Genomic DNA, 6,000 nt, shown 5'->3' on the forward strand with positions numbered 1-6,000 from the left:
CTGTCCCTCTCCCCTTCTGTTTTTCCTTTCCTTCCTCTTTCTTTCTCCCTTTCCTATCCCTCACTCATGTCTGTCCCGTCTGTAACATCTGAAAATAAAATATAATAAATAATAAAAACAAAGATCGACCAAATGGACCAATACGGCAATGCCATGATGATCCATTTGGCAAAGTAAATCCATTTGGTATCCTTGTTGGTCTTCAGACAACAATTCTGATGGCTAAAGAACCAAATGGGACAGGCGAAAAAAAATAAAATAAATAAATAACTTTTCTAAAATAGTAAGTGTCCCGTTGATACATTACATTAATGCAGACTTTATGTTGTTACTTTTAACACAGCAGGTTTTTTTTTTTTTTTTTTTTTTTTTTTTTTTTTGAAAGTCTGATAAGCTCATGCCATGGTGAGGGTTCTGTTGACCAGCTGTTCACAAGAATCACTACTGCTCCTAGAGTATTGGTCAGAATTTAATCTTCCCCCAAACTGGGCTCAAGACCAAGTTCAAATTTATTGTTTCACAGGGAGCAACCTATGAGTTTTGATGGATTGTGAGCCTGATGAGCTACGTCACTGATTTTTCTGTTTCTCAGATGCTCATGAGTAATTGTCTTGTCATGTTCTTAAAACAAACGTTCTGCATGGATTGATCAGATGGACTTTAATGGAATCTGTGGCTTTTTATTTTTTTTCTGTAAACAACAAATTAATTTAAAGGGATGTAGATATTTAAACCAGAGATCTAAGATAGCCCTAACAGGTAGTTTTTCTGAAATGGATGTTGGAAAGATTAAAAAAAAATACTTAAGATGTTCAATACACATTTTTTTTTATATATATATACACACACACACACACACACACACACACACACACGATTACCGACACTAACAAGCTGATCTACAATATGGCAGCAGTGATCAGTGAGATGCTTGGCTACAAGTTGAACAGCCACAAGGGGCAGTACCCTCCATGGAGAAGGAGGCTAGAGGGCAAGATCAAAGTAGCACAGAGGGAGGTTAGCCAACTAACGGAGTTGCAGAAAGGTGCGACAAATAAGGTGCCTAAGAAATACAGCAAGCTGTCCATACCTGAGGCCTTGGAAACTGCCAAGCAAAGACTCACAGCCTTGGCCAGCCGCTTGAGGAGGTACACCAGAGAGATAGAAGGCAGGAGAATAAACCAGCTGTTCTCCACAAAACCAGCAAAGGTGTACTCTCAGTGGCAAGGGAACAATAAGAGAACAGCACCACCAAGGCTGGAGACGAAGCAATACTGGAAGAGCATATGGGAGAAGGATGCAACCCATAACGGCAATGCTCAGTGGCTAGAGGATCTGAGGGCAGACCACAGCGACCTCCCTGAACAGGGTCCAGTAACCATCACAGTGGCAGATATCCAAGAAAGGGTCTCCAGTATGAAGAGTTGGACAGCACCAGGGCCCGACATGGTTCACGCCTACTGGCTGAAGAAGCTGACTGCACTCCACGAGCGTCTGGCAGCACAAATGAACCAGCTGCTAGTTAACGAGAGACACCCGGAATGGCTAACTGAAGGCCGGACGGTCCTGATCCCCAAGGACCCCAAGAAGGGACCGGTCCCCTCCAACTACCGACCAATAACCTGCCTCAGTACTACATGGAAGCTCCTGTCAGGCATCATATCGGCTAAGATGAACAGTCACATGGGTCAATACATGAGCGGGACAAAGAAAGGAATTGGCAAGAATACCAGAGGCGCAAAACACCAGCTACTGGTAGACAGAACAATCAGCCAATGGGACCCTAAGAGCCTTCATCAGGAACTCAATGGGGATGTGGCGTACAACACTAGAGGCCAACTCCAAGCCCATAGCACAAGTCACCATCAAGTGCGGGATCTACCAAGGAGATGCTCTGTCCCCACTGCTGTTCTGCATAGGCCTGAACCCCCTCAGTGAGATCATTAACAAGACTGGCTACGGATACCGACTACGGAACGGAGCAGTTGTCTGCCACCTCCTGTACATGGATGACATCAAGCTGTATGCCAAGAGTGAACGAGACATCGATTCACTGATCCACACTACCAGGCTATACAGCAATGACATTGGAATGTCGTTCGGACTGGAGAAGTGTATGGTAACAAAGAGAGGGAAGGTAGTCAGAACTGAGGGGATTGAACTACCAGAAGGCAACATTGCAGACATAGAGGGCAGTTACAAGTACTTGGGGATCCCGCAGGCGAATGAGAACCATGAAGAGGCCGCTAGAAAAGCTGCAACCACCAAGTACCTGCAGAGGGTCAGGCAAGTCCTGAGGAGTCAGCTGAATGGTAAGAACAAGATCCGGGCCATCAACACGTACGCCCTGCCCGTGATCAGGTACCCTGCTGGGGTAATAGGCTGGCCAAAGGAGGAGATAGAAGCCACTGACATAAAGACAAGAAAGCTCCTTACCATGCATGGAGGGTTTCACCCCAAGTCCAGCACCCTGAGGCTGTACGCTAAGCGGAAGGAAGGGGGCCGGGGACTGGTGAGTGTCAGCACCACAGTCCAGGATGAGACAACGAACATCCAAGAATACATTGGGAAGATGGCCCCAACTGACCGAGTGCTCAGTGAATACCTCAAGCAGCAGAAACCCAAGAAAGAGGAGGGAGACGAGGAACCATCATGGAAGGACAGGCCCCTGCACGGTATGTACCACCGGCAGATAGAGGAGGTGGCTGATATCCAGAAATCCTACCAGTGGCTGGACAAAGCTGGACTGAAAGACAGCACAGAGGCACTAATCATGGCAGCACAAGAACAAGCTCTGAGCACAAGATCCATAGAGGCTGGGGTCTATCACACCAGGCAAGACCCCAGGTGCAGGCTGTGTAAAGATGCCCCAGAGACAATCCAGCACATAACAGCAGGGTGCAAGATGCTAGCAGGCAAGGCATACATGGAACGCCATAACCAAGTGGCCGGCATAGTGTACAGGAACATCTGTGCCGAGTATAACCTGGAAGTCCCGAGGTCAAAATGGGAGATGCCCCCAAGGGTGGTGGAGAATGACTGAGCTAAGATCCTGTGGGACTTTCAGATACAGACGGACAAAATGGTGGTGGCTAACCAACCGGACATAGTGGTGGTAGACAAACAGAAGAAGACGGCCGTAGTGATCGATGTAGCGGTTCCAAATGACAGCAATATCAGGAAGAAGGAACACGAGAAGCTGGAGAAATACCAAGGGCTCAGAGAAGGGCTCGAGAGGATGTGGAGGGTGAAGGTAACGGTGGTCCCCGTGGTAATCGGAGCACTAGGTGCGGTGACTCCCAAGCTAGGCGAGTGGCTCCAGCAGATCCCGGGAACAACATCGGAGATCTCTGTCCAGAAGAGCGCAGTCCTGGGAACAGCTAAGATACTGCGCAGGACCCTCAAGCTCCCAGGCCTCTGGTAGAGGACCCGAGCTTGAAGGATAAACCGCCCGCAGAGGCGTGCTGGGTGTTTTTTTTTTATATATATGTCATTATAATCTCAGCCCAACAATCATGTTTTACAGTCCCGTGGTCTCAGCCTCAGATACTCAACTAATCAAAGTGATGTCATGACAAAAATGAATGACCAACAAATCATTTCTGTCAAACAAAGCTGTATGTAACGTTTCTCGCGGTTAGTATCATGGTTGCTAGGCAACCTGAACAGCGCGACGAAGGCCAGACCGTCCCATTTCACAAGCCTCTCACTTCCTCACTTCTCGTACTTATAGTACGCACCGTACGTAGTACACGTATTGCACGTACTTCAAGCGTGCAGACCCTGATTTGGGACACAGCCTAAGATTGCAGGACATGTTGCTTCCTTGCTGGATCATCGTACTACCTAGCGTCAGCATAGCCTAGCTACTCGCCTCTGCCTAACAGATTGTGACACTTTATTTGGCTGAATATGACTTATATTCATATTTAACAATTAACAGGTAGCAGTCAAGAAAAAGTAAAATAACAAAAAAAATAATTCCAAGTAAAATCTCAAATCTGAGCTTTCTGAGATGCATTTAACAGTTCCCTACAAACCTTAAACTCCAGTCTCAGGTGTTTTATAAACCACCTCTCCACCTGACTGCCATTGTGAACTCCTGTGAGGACATTTCAAACTGCCTAATCACGTAACATATATGGTGTATTTTCATATTTTCAGTGTATGGAATAATAAATGAGTGTTTTGTCTGTTGTTTGAGTAAAGATGGTCCATCATGATCTTGTCCATAAAATAAGCCATTTACATGATGCAATCTCCTTGTAAGAGAAATTCAGTAGGTCTAGAAAAAAATCACTTCAGTTTTAATTGTGTATAAATGCTATACACTATCATAGTTCTTGGCAGGACACAGTGTCTTGTCCTTTTGTACTAAGAGGATAGATTTGGTTTTAGCCTTTGCTTTCTTTTTTTTTTTTTTTTTTTTTGGTCAGATTTGCAATTATGGCTTTCCATAGCTTACATTTAAATATCTTAGGCTGAAACTACTGGTTAAAAAATGTCAATATGAAGATGTTAGAAGTGAAGAAAATGAAGATGATTAATCACATGCATTGCCCTTAAGTCGCTGAGTCTTGACACAGGCTAAGCAATGAAGCTACGCCAGTTGTGCTAGTTTCAGTCATTATGCAAATGTACTTTCTATAAGATTGGAAACCCGCAGTCAGCTGACACAGAAGAAGTCACTTGGAAGAGTTGGGAAACGTTTGTCTGATTAAAAACATCACATCCAGATGAACAGAATCAACTTTTTGGGATTTCCTTAACTGGACGATTGAGCATGCATCAAGTCGGTGAAGCTACCATTTATTTAATCTTTTTAGTCTGTGTGTGTGTTTGTTTTTCTTTGTTTTTTTGTCATGGCAAAATGTGGTAGTACTAGCTACTGTACCAGGAATTAGCGCAACCACAGTTTTTAACACTTTGGCAGATGTTTGCTGTGCTATGAGCGTAGTGTCTTAAGTGTATGTGGCTGTATGTTACACTCTCACATGCAGCATATGCATTGTGGTTCATCACAAAAATGTATAATGTGTTTACTTGTAATTGTTTGTGGTTAACAGCACAATGGTTAGTGACTTGCTAAACAGATTTCTTTAGCTTATTAAAGTTTCATTATTTCTTCATTTGGTGTCAGGGCGTATTCAGCTGTCACTTTCTCCTTCAGAAGAAGGCCCAACTCGTAATGCTGTAGGCTATTTAGTCTCATTAAAGCCCAGAATCAAGATAAGAAGTGTTACGTTGACTGGCAGGCTAACTGTTTATTTGCATTTTTCAGTGCCACAGTATTTGCTTCTTTTTTGTGATCATTTTTGGAAGGAGAAAATGGTAAAAGCAGTGCAGTTTTGGTGCTAAACATTGTTTTTTAGATCCCATACAGATGTAGCATGTTGTTAGCATTTTTGGTGCAACAAAAGAAAAATCCAGAAAGCCAAAAATGCAAAACAAAAGTGTTTTTTCAATTTGTCCATTATGTTCAGATTTTCATAAAAAATATTATAATTCTTTTGCATGTAGAGAGAGATGTTGAGCTGGGAATCGGTCTGCTGCTGATTTTTCCGGAATACTCTCTTCTATCACTTTTTTTTTTATTAAACAGATAGACACAGACGCACACACTCCAGACACATAGTCCCTCTCTCTGCTGCCAAAAGCTGTCAGGAAGATCAAAGTGGGTAAATGTGTTTGATGGAATACTCTGCTTTCTTCATTTACCGCATAGACTGGCTTTGACTTGAAAGAGTTTTCATTGAAATGAACTTGATACTGGAGTGCATTTGAAACAAGAGTGGATATTTAGAGGGGTACAGCAGATAGTTGTGTGGGTGTGATTAGTGTGTGTGCCAGGGCTGTTCCTCAGTCCGTTCTATTATAATTTGGGGGCCCAGCTTTCAGTACAAAGCAGCACACAGAATCACATTGTGATATGAATGAGGGTTAATGTAAAATGTCAGCATTGGTTCGCTTTTGCATTTTCACTGAGTTCAACTCGCTCTT

The sequence above is a fragment of the Aulonocara stuartgranti genome (genome assembly GCF_965226115.1).
Source record: "Aulonocara stuartgranti genome assembly, chromosome: 13".
Lineage (NCBI taxonomy): Eukaryota > Metazoa > Chordata > Actinopteri > Cichliformes > Cichlidae > Aulonocara > Aulonocara stuartgranti.